Source organism: Sturnira hondurensis, unplaced genomic scaffold (genome assembly GCF_014824575.4).
Source record: "Sturnira hondurensis isolate 20B ecotype Veracruz unplaced genomic scaffold, ASM1482457v3 Scaffold0017436, whole genome shotgun sequence".
NCBI lineage: Eukaryota > Metazoa > Chordata > Mammalia > Chiroptera > Phyllostomidae > Sturnira > Sturnira hondurensis.
Window position 1 is genome coordinate 15,883,334 of NW_028090067.1, and position 12,917 is coordinate 15,896,250.

The following is a 12,917-nucleotide window of genomic DNA, read 5'->3' on the forward strand; positions in this document are numbered from 1 at the left end:
GAAATGTCTACAAGGAAGAGGCAGGAAATGGGTGAGGTCAGCTCTATGGGATGAGACTGCCCTATGACGACATGTATTGTGTCACTTTGGCAATTCTGAGTCTCATTTTCCTTGTGTGTGAGTGGGGGCTGTGCTGGCCTGCAGGGCTGAATGAGCCAGGTGAAGCCCCTGGTCGGTGCACGGCCCCTGTTCCTGTGTCCTCCACCAGGTGGCGCTCCTGGCACCAGGCCACTTGGTGGAGGGGAAACGGCGCGCTCTGAAATGAAAAGACTAGAAATCGAGTCCCAGCTTTGTGACCTCGGGCAAATCCTTCCTCGGTCCAAGCTGGTTTTCTCACCCACGAAGTGAGAGGAGTAATGTAAAGAAAAGAAAAGGAATACACATTGCCAACTAAAAAAGAAGAAGAAGAAATGCCTGTTATGCTTTATTCCTGGAGGATGATGACTTCTTAGTTCAGAAAAACACCTCGATTGATTTCTCTGTCTTTGTGAGGAGGGACGGCGTGCTGACCAGGGTCTGGATGGGAGACGTTCACACCCACAAATAAGGTATAACCCGCATTGCAGGGAAAGGATAGAGGAGTGGGTTTCTCCTCCCTCCTGAGGACTCACTGGCACTATGGGAAAAAGATATAAAAAGTACAATCCCACAGGGACAAAGGGATAGAAAGGGCATCAACACATGAGAACTTGGACCTGCTTTAGAGGGGGATTTGCGTGGAATGCCGGTTGCATATTTAGAAAGGCAGAAGAAACCAGAACACTCAGGGGGGATAACAGTGAGAAAACAAATGAATGAGGCTTCAGAGACCCAACAAGGTTCGGGGATTAAGGCGAACAGGTGGGAAGGATGATGGTGTGAGCTGAGAGCCAAGGTCTTGCCCTCAAGCCTCCTGCAGGAGGCTTATTTTCTGGGAACTGGTAGAGGGGACATTCTTGGAACATCAAGGCCACTGGCATGACAAGGGACAGGGACAAGACACAGAGCTGAATACCAGGAGGTAACTGGAAGTCTGCATTCTGAGTGGTCAAAATAGCCCCCTGATTCTCCCATCCCCAGGCCACCCTTGCCCATTCCCACATTTCAAGCATGGGATGTCAGCTGCCCGACAAGTTATTGGATCATTTACTAGAGAAAAAGTCCTATGCATGTTGCCACTTGAGGGGGTTCCCAACGACATAACTGTCTCCCCTTCCCAACACCCAAATGGACACCTGTCAATCCGCAGGCCCCCTCCCGCCCTTGCAGAACTTCTGATCAGCCTTATTAGCACATCTGTCTTAAATATTAACAAACAGCCAAAGAGCATTAGACACATGAGGAAAGCCCCCAGTATGAAACAGGGACACTAAACTAAAAAATATTTTTAAAAAACAACCCTGAAAGAAACATTTTTCCTCTAAATGGGACTCAGGAATAGGTGATGTGCTTGGTTCAGAATGACTCCAGTCAAGCCACAGATGCACAAGTTGTGTGTCATTGAGATTTTTGCTGTTGTTTGTTATACAGCAAACACTGACTGATACAATCCTCAAAACAGGAATAGGATTCTATGACAACTGAGCAATTAGAGAATGAGAACAAGAGACAGAGAAAGAGAGAGATCTAGGAAATTTAACATAAAAAGGCTAAAGTAGGATTTTAGTAATAGATCTGGAAAGTAAGTCACAAGGGCACTGGAAGAACAAATTCAGGTGGGAAATATGAGGTGGAGGGCAGAAAAACAATCTAGGTGCTTTAACATCTGACTTAGAGGAAATATACATATAAAAATGAAGAAAGAATAGAAAAAAAGAAAAGGAAAAAAATTTTAAAAAGCACTACAGAAAATTTCTTCAAACTGAAAGGAGGTGAGCCCCCAACTGAGTCGGTCTCCGTGGAACAAGTGAACGAGGAATAACCCACGTGACGCACATCCTTACGTAACTCAGGAAGACCAGAGTGAATGTCCCCGAGTTTCCCAAAGGGAAGAAAAAAGTTTAATACAATGAGGCAAAAATAAGAATGGAGTCATTATTTTTTTTAAGGTCTACACAAGATACTAGAAAGCAATGGAAAACTGCCTTTGGTATTCTGAGGTCCAATGATTTTCAACAAATCTGTATTTAGCTAAACTCAATCAAATGTGAGGATAAAGAAAGGCATTTTTTAGGTATGCAAGAACTCAAGGACCTCTAATGTATCCATTCTTAGAGACATATCAGAGGATGTGCTCCAGAAAAATGAAGAAGAACAATAAGAGGGACATGGCATCCAGGACGTGGGGCCGGCTCAGGATCAGGAGAAGGAGGAGAAAAGCTACGGGAGGCAACATGAGGCAAAGCAGCAGCCAGTTAGGACAGGCAGGGCTCACTTTTGTGTGACCCTTCTGCAGAGAGCTTTACGGAAAAAGTAGATTTGGTAAAAGTGGATGATACCTTAGGTAACGCAGTGGAGTCTCTGGTGAATAATTTAAAATACATATTTGGAAAATTCTGGCCAGTAAAAGTTCAAAACAGTTATTTACTCAAGGAACAACAAAAGTTGCCCCAAAGAAAACAATCATAAGGCACATAGATACATAAATAATACACAGGGTCATAGACTTATACACAAGGATTTTGTTTTAAATACAAGCTGCGAGATCCATATTTCGGGAAAATGGGAAGTGGGAGGAGCATCGTGTCATGTGAACACTCACGCCAGGCTGATGGATCCTCATTTACCCTGAGAGGGAACTGACACGTCCTATCTAAAAGTCAGTCCATCAAAGACAGAAATGTACGTTTCTTCTTTAGAAATACAGAGGCATTTAAAGGAAATAGCAGAACGGGTTTAAGTAATGCCTTCGGGGGCAGGATAGGGAGAGCAGGGCCTTTTAATATTCGTCTTCCTTGCCACGAACGACGTGCCTGCATCTTCTGCTCAAACATGGAGAAGCCAGTGCGGGGCAGCAGCAGGTGTGGCCGGAGCCACTGCGCAGGGCAGAGAGTTGGGAGGGAAGGTCGTGCCTGGGAGCAGAGTCACCCAATAGGCCACACACGATGACAAAAAGTCGGTGAGGACCCCTCCAGGTGCACCTATGCCTTCCAGGCACCCGCATAAGTCTGCACATGGGGTTTGCAGGGCACGAGGGGCAGGGCCACGCCCCGTGTGGGGCGATGCAGCGCCCAGGTGTGGCTGCAGAGGAGTGGAGGAGGTAAGGCCCTCCCCCTCCCCTTCCTAGAGGAGGGGGTCACTAGGAAAGGGTCGGAGTGGGGGCCGGAGAAAGTCTGGAGCCCACCGCAACACTGGCGACACCTTTCCAGTGGATGTCGTTTTTCAGGAGAACCATGAGTTGGCCAAGCAGAGAAGATGTGGGCGTGAACGTGGGTGTGAGCTGGGAGAGGAGAGGCACGGGGCCGGAGTCGGGCTAGAACCCGGCGTAAATGAGAACAGTCTGTGTGAGGCCTCCAAAGAGCCAGAGGCCTGGGAGCCTGAGACTTGGTTACTTAGGAGGTGCCTCCCTGAAGCGAGCGTGGATGAGGGAGTGCAGGGCTCAGAGGGGATGGGAAGCCCAGGTAGGCAGCTGCCGGAGCAGTTCGGGCAACAGAGGAGGGAAGCCCGAGTTAAGGGCAGGCTGGAGGGGTGGAGAGAGGGGGTAGCTGGGGGGAAACTTCGGAGGTAAGATCCATTTCTGATGGACTGGCCACGGTAGCTGACGAAGAAGAGGAAGGCCACAGAGACTCGTAGGTGTCTGACCCTGGTGACTGGTGAAGACAGAATGTATGAGGAAGAGCTTTTGGGAAGAGAAAGGGGCTGGTGACATTGGGCAGGGTGTCCCAGAGACAGCTAGACACAGGGGCCTGGCACTCCAGGGAGAGACGGGGTGACCTTCGGTGTGTGCATGATCACGGGGGCGCAGGAGTGGCTGAAGTCCCCAGGCAGAGAGCCCGTGGGGGCGGGAAGGGGCTGAGGAAGCCAGTGAAGAGGGAAGGAGCCCCAGACACGCAGATGGTCGAGCAAGTGCTGGGTAAGGGGGCTGGACAGAGGGAGTGCTGTGGGCAGTCAGCAGAGGCCAGGGCAGGAGATGGGGACCCCGGGGGGAGCTCAGGCAGGGTGCCATCCAGGGGGCCACAGCAGCCCTGGAGGAGGGCTCAGGGCCTCGGGGGGTGGGAGCAGATTGCCAAAGGGTGAGGGGACGGAAGGGCAGTTACAGAATTTCCAGAACCTCCTGTTGCAAAGCTGCCAGGTTCCTGGGTGTGCACTTCCGGGGTGGAGGGGTGCTGTGGCCCGTTACTGCACTTTGTGGGCTGGGAGAGAGGAAGCCCTAGAATAGGGACAGAGGCCATGGTCACCGGGCTCCAGCCTGGCCCAGGGAGAGGGGCTGCTGTGCCCCCTTCATGTGCCCTCCCTCTCTCCCTTCTTCCCTCCCTCTCACAAACTTCTGTTGGTCCTGTTTTGGACACAGAGATTTACAGATGAATACAACCCAGTCCTTGGCCTAAAGGCGCTCATGGCACACAGCCCTTAGCAGGGAGTAGCCAGCCTGCGCGATGCTCTGAGAGAGGTTGGGAGACACCCTGAGCGAGGCTGCCAACCCATAAAAGCCAGAGGAAGGGCCCCCCAGTCGTGGAGGAAAGTCTTTGACCAGCTTTGAATCTCAGCTGCTGCAGAGTGAAAAGGACAAAGAAGAACCATTGAGTCCTGGAGGCAGAATGACCGTGGAGAGAAGGCATGGAAAGAGGCCAGGTCCACCTAAGGGAGGAGGAACAGGCGGGGCAGCAGAGGGAGGGCAGGAGGAAGAGGCGCCCAGGGGGTTGGGACTGGAGTGAGAGGGAGCTCAGCCAGGGGCCTGGAGCAACTTCGGAGTGTGAGGAGGGAGGGGCTCAGGAGCAGGGAAGGCCGCTTTCCTTGTACCTCACAGTTTGGGCTGGTGCTGATTTTTGAATAGAACCCTGTGCGGAGAGTGGATGGCCTGGAGCCTTGGCTGTTTTAGTAGTTATACCACCCTCCCCTCACTTTTGGTGCCTTTGAGAAAGTCAAGTTCTAACTGGTCCAGACTATGCCAACATGCTCAGAAATGCCCTCCTGTCCTGGGGCAGAGGTTTGAAAGGCCATGGCATCTAGTTGCACCAAGAAGTGGAGGTAGATCCCCAGGGAGGAGGTGACCCCTGGGTGGAGGCAGAGTCAAGCATGTGGGCAGCTGCTCAGCCTCCTCTGCAAGGACCCACCCTCCTGCGAGCTCCTGACACCCAGTCTGTGGACTGTGACCACGGAGATTCTTGGCTCTTAACTTCTCTGCAGGGCTGAGGGCCACATCTGCTGCCTGCTTTTGTCAATAAAGTTTTGCTGGGAGATAGCCACATGCATTCAGTGATTTACTGCTCCGTCGGCTCTCAGGCGGTAGCAGAGAATCAATAGTTAGGACCGAGAACGGTGCACTGCAAAGCCTAGAACATTTGCTGCCTGGCTCTTCACAGAAAACCTTTGCAAAGCCCAGCTCTAGTGCAGGAAATAGGACAGGTTCAGCTGCTGTAACAAAAGGCAAAGTAGCAGTGGCTTGAGCATAGAAGAAGGTTCTGTCTTATGAACAACAGCCTGAACGTCAGCCATCTGGGGTTGAGTCCCAAGCTCCCTCTACTTGGTTACTCCAACCTTCTGGAGCCTCCAGCCAGTGGGAAGGGGGAAGGGACAGGGAGGACCCGCCTTCTGCCTCTGAGGGCACAGCCAAGAAACTGTGCCTGTAGTTTCCCTCCCTTCCCGCTGGCCAGCACTTGGTCACATGGGCGTGTGTAGCTGCAAGGCCCGTTCAGAGACATTGCCTCTAGCTGGGTGGCCACAAGCCCAGCTACAACTCAGGGCCTTTATCACCAAAGGAACTGGGGAGCATGGATTCTAGGGGGTTAGCAGTCCCTCATGAGGAAGAAGCAAAGCACAGAGTGAGGAGGGGGAGAAATTTGCATTCCCAGCAAGGTATGGGAGTCAAATTTGCTACAGGCCCAAACTGAGCAGGTACCACCACTCACAGAGTGCCACCGTCCCCCACTTCCTTCCTTGTGAGGCCTCAGCTGCATGGGGCTTTGTCTGGTGCCTTCACAGAGGAGGACCCCGACGGTCAGAGTGGTGGGCTGAGGGCCCATCCTTCTCTGACGGGACACTCCAGCCAGGAGCTAGACTTGGGGCCTGCCGGTCTGCCTGCCTTTTGGAGAAACTGAAAGCACACAACTTATTTTAGCAGTGAGAATTTAATGTAGGGGGGGTTGCTTGAATAAGTCTTGAAAGATCGGAAGGCAAAAGGGGCACCTGAAGTAAGCCAAGACGGTAAACGTGCCTGCTGCCAGAGGCGTGGGGTGGGGAGGAAGAGAGTGGGGTTGTCAGAGCCTCGGATCTCGGAGGAGGGAGCTGGTAGAATGGTGTTATCCAACCGGTGCAGGTGCCTTAGAGCTGGGACAAGGGCCCTCAGAAAGTCCAGACTCAGAACTTGAGACCCCTGAGGCGGGGACAGGTGAGGCTCATCTGGGGAATATGGGAAGAACCGGAAACTGGAATCCATTGTTACTGGGACCAGCAAATGCCTTCCTCCTCTCCGTCCTCCAGTTTCCCTCTAGCGCCCCCTATTGACAGAAACTAATGGGGCCGCCCACAAAACAGAAGTGTGGTATGAGACCCAAACCGGTGCCAGAAAGCTGAGCTTAGGGGCATAAGTTTGGAGCTCAGAGAAGGTGGTTTAATGACCAGCCCAGAGGCTACTACTACCTGTAGACCCTGGGGCTTTTCAGTCTCTGAGCCAGTGTGGATCTGGAACCTTCCACCATCTGCCTCCTGAGACCCTGGCTGGTGGGAAGGCAAAATGGTCACAGCCCCTTCAGAGAGAGTTCTCTCATGAGGTGAAGTATGCACCTACCATACGACCCAGCAACCCCCCTCTTGAACGTTGAGCCAAAAGAAGTGAAAACACGTGCCCACCCAGGCCTGCGTGCGCGAATGTCTCTAGCAGCTTTGTTCCAACAACCCCGAACTGGAAACAGCCCTGATGTCCACCAATCTGCGACTGGATAAACAGATCGTGGTGTATCTGTATAACGGAGTCCTACTCAGCAATAAGAAAATACATTGCCAATGTGCACGTCAGCACTGATGAAATTCAACAGCCTTAGGTGAGGTGGGAAAAGCCAGCCACAAAAGACCACACACTCTGTGGGCCCATTTGTATGCCATTTCAGAAATGAAAGTTGAATGCTAGAAAGCAGATAAGTGGTGGCCAGGGCCACCTGGGGTGGGGAAAGGAGGACGCTGGTGGGAAAGAGACAAGGGGTCTTTTCAGGTGGGTGGTTTTTATTGTATGTAAATAACACCTCGATAAAGCTGACTTTTAAACATTGAGTTAGAAGGTGCTAGAAGGAGATGCCTAACCTACTCCCTCCCAGTGCCCCCTCCTGCGAACCATGTGCTGAGCAGCAGAGGGGTCTATTAATATTCGTAATCGGATTGCATCCCTCTTTGTCTACATACTTCAGTGGACTCTCTGTGCTCTTTGAAGGAGGTTCAGAGGATTGCTGTGCCTTATGGGTCCCTCTGCCCTGCTTCCTGACCCCGACCCTTGCAGGCACTGGAGCAACAGTGCAGACAGAGACCAGCGGACCCCCGTGAACACCTAAAGCTGTAGAGGGGGCCAAGGAGCTGCTGCTAAGTCAAGGTCTACTCCAAAGGCCAGGGTGGAGTTCCTGGACTCCTTGGAGTCCTGTGCCACAGCTGTGAGCCTTTCTATCCCAGATCCTTCCGAAATAGGGAGGATGCCTGCTAGACCCCTGGAGACATGTGTGTTTGTGACCCTCTCAGGATTAAGACAGCCCTGAGCATGCAATCAGGGAAACGGAATTCTTAACACATATCTTCTGGCTTCTGCCTGAATTGTACTTTGTTCTGTGTGTGTGTGTGTGTGTATGTGTTTATGAGTGCACACATGCCTACTCATATGCAAATGAGTGCATGCATGTGCAGGGATGTGTGCACACCTGTGCATGTGCACGCACATATGCACACACGTGTGTGTACATGCCTGTATGTGTGTTTATATACGTACTTCAACAGGAGCATGAGCTCCTTGACAACAACAACTGTGCCAGACTCATCCCTGCTCTTATGCCTGTGCAGGGTGGACACCAGGTGAGTGCTTGCGGGGTGAGCAAATGATGGGGCCCAGCACAGCACAGTTGTCAACAGTGGGAGCTGCGGGGTCAGCCAGATTTGAGGCCCAGATCCTACTTTGCCACTCACTCACTATGTCATTTTGGCCCAGTCTCCTAACCCCACAGGGCCTCGGTTTCCTTATCTCCAGGGATAAAAATATGACCAGGAATTAAAATATGACTTATTTTATGGGGCCTGGTATGAGGATTAAGTAGCAATAATCCAAACCCACCTGTACTGAGCTGGACTTTGGGTCCGGCACGGTTCTAAGGGCTTTGCAAATGCTAACTCATAGGCTTCTGCAACTTTATGGTGAAGGGATGGTTACCCAGTGAATTCAGTGCATCTTGGCCTTTGTTATATTTATGACCAGCGCACCCATGATTGAGGATCCCTGGCATCCGGGGAACCTTGCTCAGATTCTGAGTGATGGGACTGTCTGGAGAGGGCAGTGCAATCCAGCAGGTGGCGCTCTGCCAGACTAGCTCACTATTTGACCCTGTAGTTAGACTAGACCTTCTATTGCGAATATGACAGTACTCCTCCAGGTGGCGCTGCAGAGTGGAAACCGATTCTGAATCGCGGCGTCCCCTGGTGGTCTTTTTCCCCTCAACATTTTGATTAAGTGCAGAGTCGTTTCCACCTGTCAAGTACCTGGCTAGAATGGATGGCAAATATGGAGAAGATTAGAATTTAATGTGATAAGTTTTAAGACAGAGAGGAACAAGTAGTGCAGGGAGAGGCAGAGCAAGAAGAGAGCAAGCTATATCAAGGAAATTATGACCAATAATAATCACATTAACATCTGCCATTTACTGCCTTCTACGTGTCAGACGTTGTACTAAGCCCTTGGCATTCATTGTGTTATGTAATACACCTCCAGAATGTATGTATCATGAGGACAACGACTCATTTGGAGCCAGGCACACATTAGGTGTCTGGCACATAGTAGGTGCTTGATATATTTTGAATAAACTAATAATGCAATAATCCTATGAGGAGAATATGACCATTCCCATCTAGAAATGAGCAAGGAAGCTGGTGGTCAGAGAGGACACACAGCCGGCACATGCCGGAGCCAGGGCACCTGGGTTCCTGAGCCGCTTTGAGCAAGCTGGGGCCTCATGGAGGGGCGGGGCCTCTGCCTCAACCTGCGGTCTTCACATACTGCTCCTCCGGCAGGCCAGAGGTGGCTATTTACGGCTCAAGCGGGCGATGCAGTGGCACTCCCCTCATCAGTTATGAAGGGAGACACATGTGGGTCAGGATTGGGGAATGCAGTGTGTGAGGGATCTTCCAGAATCTTCCGTCTAATCTGGAATCTTCCTTCCCTTCCCAGGGAGGGCCACTGACTCAGGCATCGGCCAGTAATGAGCTCCTAGGGCATCTCCTGGTCCTGCAGAAAGTGCTCACTCCCCTCTCCCCAATTGTCACCGGTCACCGGTCACCGTGCTCCATTTCCCACAGCGGGGGCCTTTGGCATGACTGGGAGGAGGGTTTCCCCATCTCTGACTTGAGTGTCATGCTCTCTCTTGGGTCCCCGGCGACCGAATGTGCATTTTGTGACTTTCAGAGCCAGTTCTCACTCAGCTCTGGGAACCCCCAGGTCTGGTCTGAGAGTATCACACCCCTTGGGGGAGGCGTGGTTGCCAATGGCCGGAGGTCAGCTGCTCACGGGGCAGCTGCACGTCCCTTCTCTGCAAAAGTCTTGGCACTTGTTTTTGAGTTCTTGAGGCTTCCTGTTTTTCTTTTTTCTTTTTTCCAGCATTCCATCTTCTTTGTCACTGTCAGAATGTCACTCCACTGTCCTTTGCTTCTCACTGCCCCTGGTAGTTCTCTTCTTCCTAACTAGCTGCTTAAACTGTTGGGTTTGGTGTGCTCTCAAGGTAACCTCGTGGGGGAGGGAGGGCAGGAGGGGCTTTTTCTAAGAAAAAAGCACATAAGCTTTGGCGTCTGTGCTGGAACCCTCCATTCCGGCTGGTCAGTGACCATTCCATTGTTGGTTCGTTTACTCACGGGCTGTGGAGATTGGAGGTTATGTTTAGATGTGGGAGAGATCACTTCAGGCCTTTCTTTGTACCCTCCCCGAAAGCTTGAGAAATACTTGCTTAATGGGACGTGGGAAGAGTTTGTCTCCTCGTCCCGGGTGGGGACAGGGAGACAGAGCCGCAGCAGCGGTGGCCGCCACCACAGCAGCAATGGGATGGGAGCCCACTGCTGACAAAGTGTCTGGCCTCAAATGACACGATAGCAGAGCTCAGGCACAAAATTAGCAGCGGTGTTCTGCGTATGAGGAGCCAGAGAAATGCCCCCATTCAGCAGAACCACGGCAGGGACAGAAGAAAGAGTGGGAAGAAGGGAAGGCCTGCCCTAGGCCTGGGCCCTTCCCTGGACAACCTTGTGCTGCTTGGTAGCTGAATCAGAGCCCTGGGAGGCTCTCTGGGGTCAAGGGGGCGTGGATGGCAAGGCCAGACTTCAATAAACCTGGGAAGGTGAACTGGAGGCCTTGCCCTGCCCAACAAACCCACACACTGAAAACTATAAACATGAATACGAAATTCCCGCGTGTCTAGGCACGTTTGCATTTTCCTGCGAATTCTTACTACAACCCCAGTTGGTGAGCCTGTTGTACAAATGGGTCAAGAAAGGGTCAGGAGGGGCACGTGAACTTGGCCTGAATGCGTTCATGTGGATGCCCATTGTGTGCCGACTTGGATTATGGCCTCCCGTACGCACTGGCCACCACTGCACACACGGAGGGCTCCTGTGGAGACACGGCACAAACACACCCACACTGCCCTACACAAGTGTGTGTCTTTATAGACACGTCACTGTGGACAAGAAAGGGGCCGCATATTAAAACCAGCAAGCTCAGGAGGGCCTGCCGGGTGGGTAGCCCCACATGGACCTGCAGTAGCTTCCTGGACAAAAGCTGGTCTTTACTGTAAGTGAGGCGGTCCTTTTGCATCTAAGGTAACAGACCTTTGGAGAGCAGCGCCCTCTCCTTCTGCAGACCCCTCGCTGAGCGGAGGCCACAGGACCCCTCAGTGCTGTCTGGTTCCCCAAATACCATCCCTGTGCACTGTAAACGTCAATCATTAACTGTCTCGTACCCACCGATGCAGGAGAAGTGTGTGTTTCTCTGTTTGACTTTTTACCCAACGCCAGAGATTCCCCCACTTTGCTTTTCCCCACCCCCTTAATCCACCACCGCGGGGTTCATGTGACCCCTTCCGTCTCGGCTTCTGAGCCTAAGATGCAAAGTCAGCTGCAAAATTGCCCTTCTCTGATGCATTTTCTCAGTCCGTTGAGACTTTGCTTCCTTGCAACTGTTGTCCATTTGGGGCTCAGATAAGCTCGTTAAAATTCACTACAGGTTTGGCCATTCTTCCACCGACATTTATGTATAACAGCATATGCTTTCGACTATATGCGTGTGGCAATACACACAATCATGTACCCAGGCTGCACCACAGTTTTTTGAAAAAACTGGTGTCACTTCTGGCCTTTGTGACCAACTGTAGGCCAGCATTCTTGTCCCTGACCATGGCAAGGTGCTCGTACTTCTTGGTACCTACCTGTCACAGTTGCCACACTTAACCTTGCCTGTTACCCTCACCAAACTGTTTCGTCCTCAGACTGGCAGCCCCAAGCCGCCAGTGCCCAGATCAGAGTCGTCTTTTGTCAGATCTCCAGGCCTTCAGATGAAAACTCCAGCATGCCACTCACTAAGCCAGGCTTCCCAGGCCAGGCATTCTTTGCACGATGGGTGATTTGGAGTTAGGGGCCATGCAGGCTCGTGGACTCCAGACATCGTGGTGTGATGCCTCGCCTTGGGCGTTCTGCACCAGGGGGCGAGCGGGGACCTGGGCCCCACTAGCGCACACTGCAGGCTCCAGGCTCTGATCCGGCCGTACTCCTCCTTCCTCCCGAGGCCTGGGAGGGAGCATCTCAACCCCTGCAGCAACCCGGGCTGACAGCTGAGAGGTCTGCTCCTCTAATCAATCCTGACACCGGCTTCGTGCTGGGGGCTCAGCTCTGACCTCCTGCCAGCGCACCAGAACCGTAGCTGGACCGGGACCAGGACTAGCGTTGAAATCTCGGCTGCAACAACCCTGGTTTTCCCATGGGGTGTGGCTCCTGCTTCTCTGACTGGTGTAGGTTCCTCCTCTCTTAAAACTGGAAATTGTGTTCTCTGGCCTTTGAGCTGGGTTCTGTATGTTTAAAATACTGAGAAATATATTACCCAGCATATTTTATGTGGCTGGTGGAGGATGGGAAATTTCCACTTGGGTTCGGCCTGCCATCTGAACTCATCTCTGCGTCCCAGGTGTCGCTCAGTAAGTGGTTGTTGGGTGGGTCTTTGTCCTTTCTTGTCCTCTGCTCTGCCTCCCCTGCCTCCCACTCTGCCCTCACCTCCCAGGGAGCCCAAGAAGGAGCTTGGTTCGGAGGAAGCTCTGGCCCCGACTGCCTGGGTGAGGAGAGAGACACGCTCTCGGTTTGGGTTGTGGGGCTGGGCCTGGAGCAGTTTCCACCTGAGGACTCTGCTCCACCCTGAGCTGTGTTTGGGGCAGCAGGTCCCTTGGGGCGACAGAGAAGAGGTTCAGACGAAGGGCTTGAGGCTGCCAGCTGCTCTCCATTCTCGGAGCCAGACAGCCCTTGGGATCCTGAGGATGGCTCCTGTCCCCAGTCCTTTTGTCTGGGAGATGACAAAGGGTCTGCAGCAGGAGACCCTGGCTCCAGGCTCCACCCAGCTGACTCTGTCC